The following is a 16022-nucleotide window of genomic DNA, read 5'->3' as shown; positions in this document are numbered from 1 at the left end:
ATTTGACCAGAGCAGCCCATGAACTAATCACATGGTGACAGCTCACCGACAACAATACGAGGAGGAGCACCCTCTAGTACTGTTTGTCACTATTAGCCGCTGCCTACTCACCAACCCTTATGATGGGACGTGCGCAGCCTACAGTTGGTGGAACAGTATACAGCCGACCTTATTACTGTTGGCCGTAACCTATCCACCAACCAGCATGGCCTGTGCGTAGTCCACTGTTGGTAGAACAGGAATACTATTCAGCCGGCTGTACCTGCTTGGAAACCTACCTTCGGCTATAAATACTCCAACGCATTGGAATGGTAAGGACATCATCTGATATCTCAATCTTATCTAGCAATCTCTTAATATACACTTATATTCAGAGCAATCTAGTCTGATTCTCACGCCGGAGGGTGGTCACAAGGAGGAACCCCCCCCCTTCTCAGTGACGAGCTTACGGTATCTGTTTTGCAGGTCCCCTGAAGAACAACCTTCTCTGCTAGACCTCATCCGTGGGAAACATTACTTAACCCCCAGATTATCTATAATCTGCCTGTGGGTTCACTTAGTGTTTCTTCAGATGGCCAGCCAATCCCGTTTTTATGGAAAAAAAAGAAGAAGCTCTCTCTGTTGAATGAACCGTTTATAAATGCAAGTCAAGTAGAAAACAAATTATATAGTATATAAAATTTCATGTTTATTTTCAGTTTTTTTAGGATGCATTCCCTAATCATACTTCTATGTACATACTCTTTGTCTATCATAAGACTGAAACCCTTATGACATGAATATAAACTCATTTATTCGACACATGCATACCGTGTTTATATTAATGACACTCTACAAATACATATACCTTGTAAACACATGAATGTGATACACTTAACGCAAATAATTATTAAAATTGGTAAGTAACAAATAAATAGTTTACAAAAATACATACTTGATGGACGGATCATAGTTGAAACTTGAAACATAGTGTAAGTATCAATTAGTGTATTTAAACAAAACCTCGATCAAACTTTCTTCCTTCTAGAGAAGAGACAAAATAATATTATTATTAGTGTATTTAATAAAAGCATAGACTGATAGAAGAGACAAAATAGTTATACTTATAATTTTTAAATAATTACCATCACCAGTCAACACCAACCCAAAGACAAAAAAAAAAACCATAAATAAAACCGAATGTTTGACTCCGTTGTTAGCCAAAGATTATTAACAACTTATTAACTTAACAGTTGACAGGAAAAACAGCACGTAACTTCATTTCATTACAAGGGTATCAGTTTCGTTTTCCAGTGGAGCTCTTGTTAAAGAACAAATTTCGGGTTTTGGACTTATGGATTTACGCTCCTTGTGTTGCACAAGCGGCTCTTATCGGTATGTAACACGAAAAAGATAACAAGCTATCTCTATAATGATATAATATTGAATGCATATAAAACATTACGATTTGGCAAGTATGGTTAAATCTTCAAAACTGTAAACACAGTTAAATACTGAAATTAAAGACATGTATAAATGTTAAATGATTTACACGTGTTACACTAAAATATGGGTGGTTTGAGAATAGCTATGGTTCTTGTGATTGATTGTGGCTAGTTTATAGACTTTTATCGTTATAATTCTTATTACTGAACTACACAGGAAAGTGAAGGACACATGGAGGATGTTCTCATTAAAGGAATTACAGTCTGCTACAAACAATTTCAATTACGATAACAAGCTTAGCGAAGGCGGATCTCGCAGTGTTTACTGGGGTCAACTATGGAATGGATCTCAAGTAATTAAAAACATCACTTATTTACTATTTACAATGTCGCACGTTTGCCTTCTGTCTTGATGTAAACACTATATTTTATATCATAGAAGATTTATGTCCTACCATTACTATATATGTGTCGGGCTTGTTGAGTAACGGGTCAAGTCAGGTTCTAATTTGATAAGTGTGTATATTTAGATTGCGGTAAAAAGGTTGCATGTTTGGAGCGAGGAAGCAGAACGGGAGTTTGTTGTCGAGGTTGAAATACTTGCACGCGTTAGTCACAAGAATTTGCTCAACATGCGAGGCTATTGTGCAGAAGGACAGGAACGGTTGATCGTGTATGATTACATGCCTAATTATAGTTTACATTCTCACCTTCATGGTCAACACTCTTCTGAAAACCTTCTTGATTGGCCACGAAGAATGAGTATTGCAATCTAATCTGCAGAAGGAATCGAGTAAGTCTTTCAAGAATATTGACACCTAATTGGATTTCAATGTGCGAGTGTGCATGGGTCGGTTTTGGACTCAATGGGTTCGTTTTGGTTTTTTCGGTTTTACCATTTAGGCTTGAAACTTTTGGGCCGGAAAAAATGGCACAAAATAACGAACTTGAGCAAGAAATTTTGGGCCTAAAGTTTTTTGTTAATTATTAAGTTAAATGGTTATTACATATAACATTTGGGCTACACCATTTTTTATATTTTTTTTATAAATCACTTAACATTCAAAAATATAATTTATAATACATAACTTCAATAACAAGAGTCTGGTTTGTTACGGTTTTTACGGTTTCGATTCGGTTATAAAAGGTCAGTTCGGTTTTAACAGCTTTCGGTACATGCAAAACTGAAACCGAACTGGAAAATTAGTTTTTGGAAAAACATAGAACCAAATCATCGGTTTCGGGTTGGGTTCATTGATATTGGTTCAGTTGTGTCGGTTAATTATTTCTGTTTCATGCACCTTTGCCACCATAGATGAATCTTGACTTAAGTTCATTACATTATCCACAGATATCTTCATCATCATGCAACACCAAACATAATGCATAGAGATATTAAAGCTAGCAATGTTTTACTTGAGGCGGATTTCAAAGCCCGAGTGGCTATTTCTGGGTTTCACAAGCTAATACCAGACGGTGCAACCCATGTAACCACACGGGTCAAAGGGACAATCGGATACTTAGCCCCAGAATACGCCATGTTAGGTAAGGCGTCAAGAAGCGGTGATGTTTACAGCTTTGGTGTTTTGTTACTAGAGCTTGTTAGTGGCAAGAAGCCCATTGAAATGATCACATAATGGGCCCTACCATTAGTTTGTGAAAAGAAGTTTAGTGAAATTGCTGATCCAAAGTTGAAAGGAGAGTATATAGAAGAAGAGCTGAAACGGGTTGTTTTTATCGGGCTCATATGTGCACATAATAAGCCCGATAAAAGACCAACGATGATTGAAGTGGTTGAGTTGCTAAAGGGAGAATTGAAGGAAAGATTTGCTGATATTGAAAACGATGAGATGTTTAAAACGGGTCGGGCTGCAGATGACAGTTCGGGTTTTATTCCGGAAGAGAGAACAAATATGAAAAATCAAGAAAGCAACATAATATTGTAAATTGTTTCAGGCATTTGTTTGCCAATTATTCTGCATGATTTGGTGTTTGTGTATTGGTGAAATGAAAATAAATTTGTATGTTTGGGTGTATACAAGAGTCCTCTAAAGTCCTGCCTATTGCATGCAACTGTCAGTTGTTGACCTTATTATCGTTGGTTCAGTTAAAATGTTTCGAATAATATGATTATGACTGACAAAACGGGTTGTTCGGGTTGGTGTCGGGTTAGATCGACTTTGGGTTTAATAGAGTTCTGGTCAAAATTGACCAATTTGAAAAGCCATCACTTTGGTTCATGTCAACATAAGTCCAGACTAAAAATTAGCTTGTGTTGAAATGTGACTTCTAAAAAGAACATTGCTGTCCGAGAATTGCTAAAATCTTTTAGGGTGAAGGCGAAATTTTTTTTATGCCTTAAATGAAAGGGGTATTTTGTTGGGTTTAAACAATTTATTTTTTAAATGAGTTTACCTGATTATAATTTGGGTTGTGTAAAAAACTTTGTATAAAAATAGGGTTAAAAACTTAAAACGTCTCAAGTGAGAATAAAACCCACAAAATTTTGTTTGAAAGTCATAACCATTTGCCACTAAACCATGTCAGTGGTTGTATAATTAAGCTTAAACATTAAATATGAACATTGTTTATCATAAAAAATATATAATTTTTTTTTAAAAAAAAAACCCGGGCCTAGCGAGGTGTAGGGTCGGGGTCTTTTGACCACTCGGGCCTCCCTGAAAAATGAAAAAAAGAAACAAATAGGTTGACCGACTACGTTTATTTTTATATAGGGTATTAGCAGCCGAGAACCTTGCATAAGAGGATAGGTCATGACGATGGCATGTGGTACCGACGTGTGGCGGTGACATGGCAGTGCCTTTATCATCACCTTGAACCAGTAGGCCTATCAAACAGGTCGAGCAGATTCAGATTTAGGGCCATACAGGTTCAATCAAATGGGTTTGGGTCGTACCAGGTTTTAAGCAAAATTTTTTCGAGTCCAATGAAAAAGTTATAAGCAAAATGAATTCGAGTTAATCCAGTATGGTAAATGTATCAATTTGATTGGGGTCAAAAAAGATTCGCCAAATTGGAATTGGGACAAAATGTGCCGTTTAAAAAAAAACTACACATTTACCCACCCCGAACACCCCAAGCCTAACCTCGAGTTACAATCATTTGGTTTAGAAAAAAAAATGACACACCACACACCCACCAACGATTCGTTTTAGAAAAAAAAGTAAATCACACACGTACACATACACGCATATACATATATTGATATGCATGCATACACATATTATACGTGTACACATACACGATGGTGAAGCTTGGACTACGTCACAGGGGTGACCGAAGTCATTGAGGGGTGGCCGAGCTTAAGACCTAAAAAAAATTCAGACAAAATCGCAAAAAATTTACCCAACGAATTAATAAAAATGGGGGTGACCGATGTCACACCCCAACCAAAGGCGGCAGAACATCCCGGGGTGGAACGGATTGCTCAAGAACACAAGACACTATTAAAGTGACAATATTTTAACAACTCATTCATTTCATTTAAACATCAAAACTAACACAACATCGTTCATACAAATTAGTATCAAATGCAAGAATTTAAATTGTTCATTCTTCTAAGTAACTTAAATGGTCTCAAAATAAAATGGTGTCATCAAACTCTAATCAACCAATAATCAAACATGTAACAATGCATAAAATAATATTTGTCAACATGAATGTTAGTGAGCAATTTCATAGTTTTGAGTATATATATCATGAGGCGAAATCCATAACTCGTATATAAAACTATATATATAAGCAATAATTGCGGTATATAAATCATAAGTAAATGAGGATCTTTTCTAATCGGTAACAACCAACATACTTGGATATTGAGACCCTATTCTACTAGCACAAGGCTAAAATAGTTAGGGGTGCGTATGATCATACTTATTGAGGCTCAACAACAATAAAATAAAAATAAACACTCGTGTACGTAAAGCATATGAAACATATAACACACAATAGAGCAAGTATTCTAAGTATCATACACCCTAGAATTTGTGGTTTAAGGATAGAGTATTATAAATCATTCTTGTTTTGAATAAGTATATATGTTACCCTCAAAGTATAAAAGTGAAAACGGGGGATGAAATGTACTCACGTGAAATAAGTAACTTGAAGGATTAGTTTGTGATAAAACGGGAAGGTAAGTTCAACGAGCAAGACCTAGATTAAAAAGGGTCTTGAGTTAGTAGATGGTCTTAAAAGTTTTAAAGTAAAATAACATGACAAGTAAGATAATTAATTAAAGTTTGAGGGTTAAAGTGTAAATACATATGAATTAAAGTAATGTTTTTAGAAAAGTAAGTTTACTCGAAATCGGGTCTCGATATTTTATTCATTAGTTTTAATTAACTTTTGTTAAGTAAATATTTGGGTATAATTGCAACATTGAAAATATAAATAGATACCTAAGCGAGAGTTTACGAGTGTTCGGATTTGTTGGTTCGAGTCTTGATAATTGGTCAAGCCCGAAGCCGATATTCCAAAGTGATAAATGTTATGAGATAACTCAATAATATCAAAAGAAACTTAACCAAATATGTAGTTCTATTAAAAAGAACCTCAATGTCCGTTAAATGAGTGTTTGGCTTTGTCGGTCCAAACTTGTTATAAGATCAAATTGGATCCGACATACCATGTATTTTGAGAAAATAATTTAGATTAGTTTTTAATATGGTTTTTAAGAAAAATATGAGATTCGTTGCCCAAACCACAACTAGTGTGTCTTAAGCGAGTGAACTCGATTTAGTTCGATCTTGGTTCGGTTCTTGACTCGGAATAAGACCGAGGATGGTTATCACATACCCAATACCATAGAACTTATTAATATAAATTAAAAATGATAATGCTCAAGTTTTTCATACAACATGTTAATAATAAAGTATTTAAACAAGAGTTCGGTTTTGGTTCGGTCCTTGACTCGGAATGAAACCGAGGATGGTTGCCGCATAACCAATACCATAGAACTCAATAAAATGATTTGGAAACTAAAGTAATTAGAACTAAACAACATTAGTAAGCTTACATAAATTAAAGCATAAATTGAAGTGTTTAACAAGGACTATAATAGTCCTCCATGTAGCCTTGCCTAGCAATACACCTAAACCGACATGGCCGGAGAAGGGAAAGCCAAGGAAACAAGGGAAATATGTTTTAAACAAGCTATGATAACAAACTTTAATTTACAAGAATTAGTTCGAACAAAGATTAGCATTAGTTTGATCTTGAGAAGTTAAACTATCAAGAGCTTGAAAGATGGATACTTAGATCTTATATTGAGAGAGTTTGGAAAAGAAAGAGCAAACCAAAATTGGTGCATTCAACTTGATTTTATAGTCGAAAAAGCGAGGGTTACCCTTAAGGGTCATGTATGCATTTGATTGGTTAAAATGGTCAAACTAGGTGGATGGTGGTGAAAAAGTATGGGTTATCCTTTTGTTTAAAACACCCATTTAGCTTTGGTTGTGGGCGGTTTGGGTCCCTGAAGTTCGTTTTAAGTCATTTTTTAATAATAAAAGGGTGTTTTAAGGCACCGTAAAGGGTGTTTTCTTGATCCGACATTTGTGTAATATAAATGAACATAAAACCCAACATTTTATTAATAACGAGGTACCCGAAAGACCAAACCGGGTCATGTTTCCAATACAAAAACAAATAAAAGTTAAACAGAAAATGACGAATGTCACAGTCTTCCCTACTTTAGGAAATTTCGTCCAGAAATTAGGAAGAATCCGTAATAAACAAATGCAGGTACTTTTCTTTCATCTCGTCTTCTCGTTCCCAAGTAAATTCAGCGCCACGCCGTGATTCTCAACTAACTTTAACTAAACGGATGCAGCTACGTTTGGTTCGTTTCTCATTGTAGTCCATGATTTTAGCGGGTGTTTAGATCATTTGCAAGGTTTCGTCTATACGCACTTCGTCGAGAGGTATATGGAGGTTACCTTCGTCTAAGCACTTTTTGAGGTTCGAGAGATGAAAGGTTGGATGAACACCAGCAAGTTCTTACGGTAATTCGATTTTATAAGCCACTTTTCCAATCCTTTCGAAGATTTTGTGTAACATTTCGGGTTTTCATTTTTATATTCTTGTAATTATACCCGACCTGTTTAAGAGTTCGGTTCCCTCGTTCAATAAATTCATCACTTTTATTTGACTATTTTATTGTTATAACACTTTTATTTAATAATCCAATTATTTAAAACTTACAAAACTTGGCATTTTTTCTCCCAAACCAAAGCTTTAACCCAAATATGTTTCCAAACCTAAACTACAGGGACCTGCCGTGTAAATCTAGTATTATATAATTATTATTAATATATTTTATTCAAATTAAACCTAATTCTTCTAACATGGTCCGACCAGTCTGCCCATGGATCCTACCCAACCCGGTTCGCGACCCAGTTTGCAAATCACCATCAATTCCCGCCCAATCGATCGAACTAATTTAGGCATTTGGCATATTCCATCGTATAATCGCTTAACCGACACTCAATTATAGTAAACGCGTGTTAATTAGTCCGTATTGTGATCAATTAACCTTATTAAGCCCGAACGAACCCTAATTTGGGATCCTATATAATCCCTTCGTTTTATACCAATTAAACTCGCAGAAACCCTCTCCCCCTCGTCGCCAATATTTCCCCTAAACTCAATTCCGTTTAAAAACCCAACCCGTCACCTAATTGAAGCCTCCTTTGGCCGCAACTCGTTGGATCAGTTTCACAATCTTACCAGCTGTGTTAATCTAATTAAAAGGTATGGATAGAATCGTGATCTCTCGTAGATCAATAGCCCCTTATTGGATCGAGCAATTATGGATCCAAAATCGTGATTCAATCTTAGGGTTCATATGTTCTTATCGAGTAGTGTTTATATATTTTCAAAACTGTTTATGAACCAAAAGATTGTCCAGTCCAGTTGGTTATGTGTGTGTGTACTCAAAAAAAGTAAGGTCGCGGGTTCAAAACCCGGCAGACCCGTTTTATATGTTTTTTTTTATTTTTTTATTTTTTTATTTGATATTTATGTAATAATACCCCTTTTGAAATCATTAAATAAGAAAAGACAACCCTAAGTCGTGTTCTCGTCATCTAAAAACCCGGTTTTGTAACTTTTATTATTACAACCAATATTTATTATTATTATTATTTTCATTATTATTATTATTATTATCACCACCATTATTATTTATTATCATTATCACAATTATGATTATAATTATTAAAATTTTTGATAATAATAAGGACAACAACAATTAACGAAAATGTATCTAGTAATATTTTAATGTTACACACAACCCCATCGAATCTCAAGAACCGTCATAAATATTAGTTTTTTTCGTTATGATTATATTTAATCATTTATCATATTTAATAACTAGGAATCCTTGTTGACGCATCTCAAGGAGTTTAACCGCTTCTATCCGAACTTTTCTTTTATCTCATTCTCACAAGTCCACCCATTAAAAGTAAGTAAATTCACATCTCCCTTTTTACTGCTTTACAATTTTGGGGGCGTTATGCGTTCAAAGTCAATTTATTGTTTTCACTACAATTCCGTTATATGCATACTTGTAATTGCTCTATTAGTTGTTATGTGCGAATATGACTATGTGTTTATTTTATGTTGGTTGGTATCTCATCCTCATCCTCATCCTCATTAATATGATCATACGCCTTCGGAGTAAACCCTTATCTATGTGATTCGGTTGAAAAGACAACTTTTATTTATTGTTACACTAAATGTAGTGATTTACGATTATCGCATGGAATTATCACTTTATTATTATATATACTCAAAACCGTGGTTTACTTGCTCAACTTTATGTTGACAAATATATGTATTTTCACGCATGGCGCAGGTAGCTTTATTGAATGACTTCAAGATTGTTGAAGTAGTGATACCTTAGGTTGCTCGATGATGTGAAGAATGCTATTTAATTTAAGTTTATTATTGATATATGTAACTGTTTTGAGAACTATGCATTATTGTGCTTTAATGTATGGTTTATGTGAAATAATAATTTAGATATTGACACGTGTAATTACATAGCGTCTTCTGAGCTATGATATAATCAATGTCTCGCCCCAGCATGTTCCAACGTAGGTTGGGGTGTGACATTTTGAATAGGCCTACGAAACGGGGTGCTAGTTTTCCTTTATTTCCAAAACGGACTACCCCCTTCCAAGGGGATACTTTGAAAAGGACAAGGTCGCCAACATTGAATTCGAGAGGCTTTCACCGTTTGTCGGCGTAGCTCTTTTGAAGACTTCTAGCATCGAGAAGATTTTTGCAGATTTGATCGATACGATCGGTAGTGTCTTGGGCCATCTCAGGACCGGTGATTTGGGCTTCACCAATCTCGTTCCAAAAAATTGGGGAATGACACTTACGAACATAAAGATCTTGGAAATGAGTCATATCAATGCTAGAATGATAGCCATTGTTTTATGAGAATTCGATGAGCTAGATGGGAATCCTAATTTCCACCACAATCAAGAACACATGATCGAAGCATATCTTCAAGGGTTTGGATTGTACGCTCGGATTGGCCATCGGTTTGAGGGTGATAAGCGGTACTAAGATCAAGGCGAGTACCCAAAGCTTCTTGAAGCGATTTCCAAGAACGGGAGGTGAAACGAGCATCACGATCGGAAATGATGGTCAATGGAATACCATGGTGGCATACAATTTCACGAACATAGATTTGAGCGAGTTGTTAGACATAGTACTTCTCTCAGATCGGGATGAAGTGAGCTGATTTGGTTAATCGATCAATGATTACCCAAATACTATCATTTTGCTTTTGAGTAGTGGGTAATTTGGTAATAAAGTCCATAGCAATGTCTTCCCATTTCCAAAAGGTAATAGGAGGTTGCTCGAGTAAACTAAAAAGGTTTTTGATGTTCGGCTTTAACCTTTGATCATGTAAGACATTTTGAGACATAAAGTGCCACGTTCTTTTTCATACCCGACCACCAATAAATAAATCGAAGATCGAAATACATTTTATCCGCACCGGGATGCACGGAATATCGTGACTTATTGTAACATTCGTTACTTTTCAAACCCGAAATCCATTTATTATTATTAATTTTCTTTCGTTCTTTTGTCTCATTTTATTATTCAAGTTCATTATTAAATAAAATATCGCATTCGTGTAAGTATCATATTTATTTTATTTCTTTTATTTATTGATAACAACTATGAGATACATGCAAAATCCACCCCTTAACTAAATTTTACCCACTTTTACACCCACCACCTAAGTGTAAGGACTATTTTGCAAAACCATCAAACAAACCATTTAGCAAGTCCGTTATAAATCCGATTTTTATCGTGTCTAGTTCGTTTATTTCAATTGAATATTGAATTTTGTTTTTATGTTAAAAATAGGACAAATTGTCGGAAGTTACTCGCGTGATCGATCAACTCGCTTAAAACATCAACTCCTTACCACTTCCCTTTATACATGTGAGTTTACATATCCCCATTTTTCATCTTTTATATTTTTTGGGGGTAACATTTATACATTATTCAATTTTACTCATGTTTTATTTCCACATTTATTCAAGGCGCAATTCAATATATGTTTATGTGTGATTATTGCATGCTCTATGATTATGCTCTATGTGCTTAAATGTTTATTTTATGTTTGGTGTTTGGTATCTCATCCTCATCTATTCTCATCTAGTATGATCATACATTTACCCAAGTATATTGATTTTGTATCAATAGGAACAGGTCCACATCTATTTAGTTGTTTACATTTTCATAGGAATTGTAATGCTTAACATTAACATATGAATCGTGGTTTTTGTTTATATATATCTCAACTAAAACTTATGTATTCTCATCGAAATTCGTGTTGACAAACTGTGACATCTGCCCCGATCCGACCCGACCCAGGTACCCGTTTCTCTGACCCGATCTCTCTTTTATTATTTAATATTTATACTTATATTTTACTTTTAATAATAATATATATTTTCCTTCCCGCCTCTTTCTCTCTCTTTCTTTCCGCCGTTCCGTCCCTCTCCTCTCTTTCCGCCTTCTTTTCCCTCTTGTCGCCGTCCCGCCCTTAAGCCTTGAACCCTTTTTCCTTAACTCTTTGCTTGTCCTTTGGTTCTTCCTGCCTAAGGATGTCTGCAGCTCCACGCGCCAGACTCCTTACATGGAAGCCTGCGTGAAGACATCTTGTTCCTGCGATGCGTGAAGAGAACTCTTCTCGCAGCGCGCTAAGAATGCATGTTCTTCCCGCAATGCGCTAAGAATGTATGTTCTTCCCGCGATGCGCTTAGAATTCTTGTTCTTCACGCAGCACGCTAAGGATTTGTGATTCTTCCCGCAGTGCGCTAAGGATTGTTGTGCCAGCCTTCGCGCTCGCGCACTCAGCCTTCCCGCGCTTAACCCTTGTATCTTCTGTTTATTCCAGCCTGTATGCTTTTGTGTTGTCTTATCTTCTGTGCTGTTGACCTAACCTATCTAATGTCTGAATAGTTACTTTCGGCGCAGCATGCGTACCAACCCCCATTGGTTGGTAGAAAAAGTGACTGACATTATCTTTTGAGATCTGCTTTTGCCATGCTTGACCAGTAACTTTATCTGTCCTCTCCCATGCCTTTTTTCTGTTACCTGTCAGCTTTTCCTTTGTCCCCTGCAGCTGCCATATCTTTTGATATCTTTTGCTTTTGAAATCTTTTACTTTTTGAGATCTTTTCCTCTTTTCTAGGGATTGTGTTCCCTAGGGTTTGCCTATAAATAATAGTAGTATTTTCTTAACACTTCACACACTACACTTATTATCTCTTCCTCCCTTTTTGCTCTCTGCCGTTGTCCTCCTGCCGCCCCCCTCTCTGCCTCCGTCTTCCTCCTTGTTCTTCCTGCTTTTCCGGTAATATATATTATATATAATAGTTTACTTATTAATTATGCTAACTTATAATCAAGACTTAAAACCAATCGTTAAAACAATAATCTTGTTTATAGGTTAACTTGTGCTTGTTTAAAGTTGGTTCTTGCTTTATCTATCATCGCATCTTTATCAAGTGAGTTATCTCGTATCTAATCCCTTTTTATTTTAAATGCTTTGGGATGTTCATGTGTTCATACAAAACTCGAGTCTTAAACTGTTTATGAACTTTAGTCGCGCAGTATCCCATGTGTTGAGGACGTTTACTTGGCTGTTTATTTGTATGTGTGTATCATTAACCGCTTTGTTCGGCCTATTCCGAAGTTTTCATGGTACCATTAGATGAACACGGGAGACCTATCGTTTACGGTTTTCTTTGTTTACACTTGCACAGATGTTTTCTCGTTTTTGTGCTCAATTGGGAGCACGGATTGAACTATGAACTATGAGCTATGATCTATCTAGGCTTGATCACAATCTGATTGCACCCTTGTTAAACACCAGACATACACGTGTTGCGCGCAGATTTATTGTTATCTATGTATTGTATTAAACTTGATTTCTCACCAACACGCAAGTGTTTGACGTTTATTTTAACACATGTTCAGGTTTGCAGTAGCTGTTCTGGAGCTTGTGGACACATAGGAAGTTTTCTTTATTTTGGACCTAGATTAAAATGTATCAAGACAAGTTTTTGCTGTTCGAATATTATGATTATAATATATTGATTTATGATGTTTTATGTTATCTGTGTTTACTCTGCGCGTGCGCGAATGAATGTATTTATTAAATATTGACACCCAATAGTGTCACGAGTAATGAAACAATATGTGGCGCCCCGATGTATAATCCGCCTTTGCTCGGGGTGTTACAGATTGGTATCAGAGCTCGTTGACTTTAGGATAGGTGGTTAGACGTAACGGCCTAGAATACCTAAGAGTCCCTTCTCGCGCATGAGAGAAATCTCATGTTTGCGCGCTTATTGTTAATTACTCGTTATTTATGAATATGCTCGCGCTTGCGCAGTATATGATTTTATGTTTTATTTCGCGATATTTCGATTCTTGTTGAATTTCGATTTTTATTGATTTTACTTACATATTCGTTTGTTGGGTTTGAAAATCCGAAAAAGTCATGGTGATACATGAATAGTTGATTTTCAATTTCCATTTACGATTATGTTCTGAGGTTGGAGACTTGAAAAGTCATGGTGATACATGAATTGTCAACCTCCAATACTCATTTTCTTGTATATTTCATATTGAAGATTGAAAAGTCATGGTGATACATGAATCGTCAATCTCCAATACTCGTTTGCTCGTATATTTTAAATTGGGAATTCGGAAAGTCATGGTGATACATGAATTGTCGATTCTTGATTCGAATTTGTTACCTTAATTAAGTCTGCATTTAAAGTCATTTATTTTACTTTAACTTTTGACAGTAACTGACTCCGTGAAACCAAGCTTTTCGAGGTTATACTTTGCGCTAAAACCAAGATATTAACTAAAATTAAAATTTTTATAGAATGCCTCCGCTATCTCGCCGATTTCAGAGAAGAGAAGCCTCGCGCATGCGTAGACAGCAACGTTCCCAGGAAATGGCCGCCGCGATAGCCCAAGCTTTGAGCCAAAACAATACCTCGAGTTATAACATTAAGTCCTTTAACGCGGGTAACCCTCCAAAGTTCACAGGTCTTGAAGGAGCCACCGTGATGCTCCAATGGCTCGAAAAGATTGAAAACACTTTCCTCCATACCCAATGCCCCTCAGACAGACGAACCCTATATGCTTCCAGCGTCCTGGAATCCAGAGCGCTTACATGGTGGAATGGAGTAGCTCATGCGCGTGGCGCAGAGGCTGCTTCTAGCATGACATGGGAGGAATTCAAGGAAATTCTTACGCGAGAATTCTGCCCTCCCAACGAAGTTAAGCGCCTGGAGGAAGAATTCTGGAACTTGAAGCAATACAGTGGCGAAGCGCGCGAGTACGCGACGCGCTTCCACGAGCTAAGCTTACTGGTCCCTCACCTTGTTACCCCTTCACGCCGAGCAATCGAGAAATTCCTTGGGGGTCTCCCCATGGAAATTCAAGATTCTGTATGGGCCAGAAACCCAGTTACCCTCTCTGACGCCATTGAGTTGGCCGCTGTGCTCAGCGACAACCATGTCAGAGCAGGAACCCTGTTCCTGCGGGGAACTGAGAAGACCAAACTCACCAAGACTGCCCCTGAACCAACAGAAACCAAACCAGAACCCTCAAACCGTAACAACCTCAAGCGCAGACGCAAGGCCTATGCGCTTACCAACCCGCCCATTACCCAACAACCCATTTATCAACCTCCAGTTTACACGCCTAACCCACTGTCAGCCTACCCAACTCCCCCTGTAGTTCACAACTATGCCTTAACCAATCCAGCACTCCCTGCCCCGCCACCTAAGAAACCTTACACAGGAAATCAACCCTTTTGCCCAACCTGTAAACTTCACCACCCAACCCAAACCCCGTGTCGTCAATGTAACCGATGTGGCCGCGTTGGTCACTCTGCTGAGTTCTGTAGAGTCCCTCCCGCCAATCCAATTGCGCCAACACCACCAGTTTACCCGCAGAACCCACAACCAACATACCAAAACCCACGACCCAGGTCGTGCTTTAACTGCGGTGATCCCAGTCATTTCCGGAACGCGTGCCCGAGACTACAAGTTCAGATTACACAAGCGAATCCGGTGAACCAGATTTCAAACCAAGTGACGCGTGGACGAGCTTTTAATATAACCGCGCACCAAGCGCAAGCGAATAATGACGTAGTTAATGGTACATTTTTGCTTAACGGATTTTATGCTTCTGTACTTTTTGATACTGGCGCCGATCGAAGTTTTATTTCTCGCGCCTTCGAACAGAAGCTTGCGCGACCGCGCGATGACTTAAAAGAAGATTTTTCAGTTGAATTGGCTAATGGTGAAACTGTTTTAATAAACTCAGTGATTAAAGATTGTACGCTTAACCTTAACGAAAACGATTTTCTGATCGACCTCATCCCCATGCCTCTTGGAAGCTTTGATGTTATCATTGGTATGGACTGGCTTACGCATAATCGCGCCGAAGTTATTTGCGCCAAGAAGTTGATTCGCATTCCTCGAGAAAATGGTGATCTTCACATCTACGGCGAAAAACCCTCCAGTGGTCTTAAACTTATGTCTTGCGCCGAAGCCCAAAGACTCATGCGGAAGAAGTGTATTGCATTTTTAGCACATGTGGTTAAACCTGCTGAAGAGAAGAAGCTTCGCGATATCCCTGTTGTGCGTGATTTCCCTGAAGTTTTTCCTGATGATCTTCCTGGTATCCCTCCCGCTCGTGAAGTCGAGTTTCGTATTGATCTTGTCCCTGGTGCTTCCCCCGTGGCTAAATCTCCTTATCGTCTTGCACCCGCTGAGATGCAAGAATTGGCAAGCCAACTTCAAGAGTTGACTGCTAAAGGATTCATCCGCCCTAGCTCTTCGCCCTGGGGTGCTCCGGTGTTGTTCGTTAAAAAGAAAGATGGATCGTTTCGCATGTGTATTGATTACCGCGAGTTGAACAAACTCACCATTAAAAACGGGTATCCCTTACCGCGTATTGACGACCTCTTTGATCAACTCCAAGGTGCCTCTTGTTTCTCGAAGATTGATCTCCGCT

General features: G+C 37.5%; 1 pseudogene; it reads left to right on the top strand.

Annotated features, from left to right (window-relative positions):
• The first annotated feature begins 1444 nt into the window (after positions 1-1444).
• Positions 1445-3438, top strand: LOC143565547 (PTI1-like tyrosine-protein kinase At3g15890; annotated as a pseudogene).
• The last annotated feature ends 12584 nt before the right edge of the window (positions 3439-16022 follow it).

This window comes from Bidens hawaiensis, unplaced genomic scaffold, assembly GCF_021521415.1.
Source record: "Bidens hawaiensis isolate Kalapana, Puna unplaced genomic scaffold, B.hawaiensis_p1.1 tig00022408_1, whole genome shotgun sequence".
NCBI lineage: Eukaryota > Viridiplantae > Streptophyta > Magnoliopsida > Asterales > Asteraceae > Bidens > Bidens hawaiensis.
The sequence above is the reverse complement of the archived record's forward strand: the minus strand, read 5'-3'. Positions and strand labels throughout refer to the sequence as shown.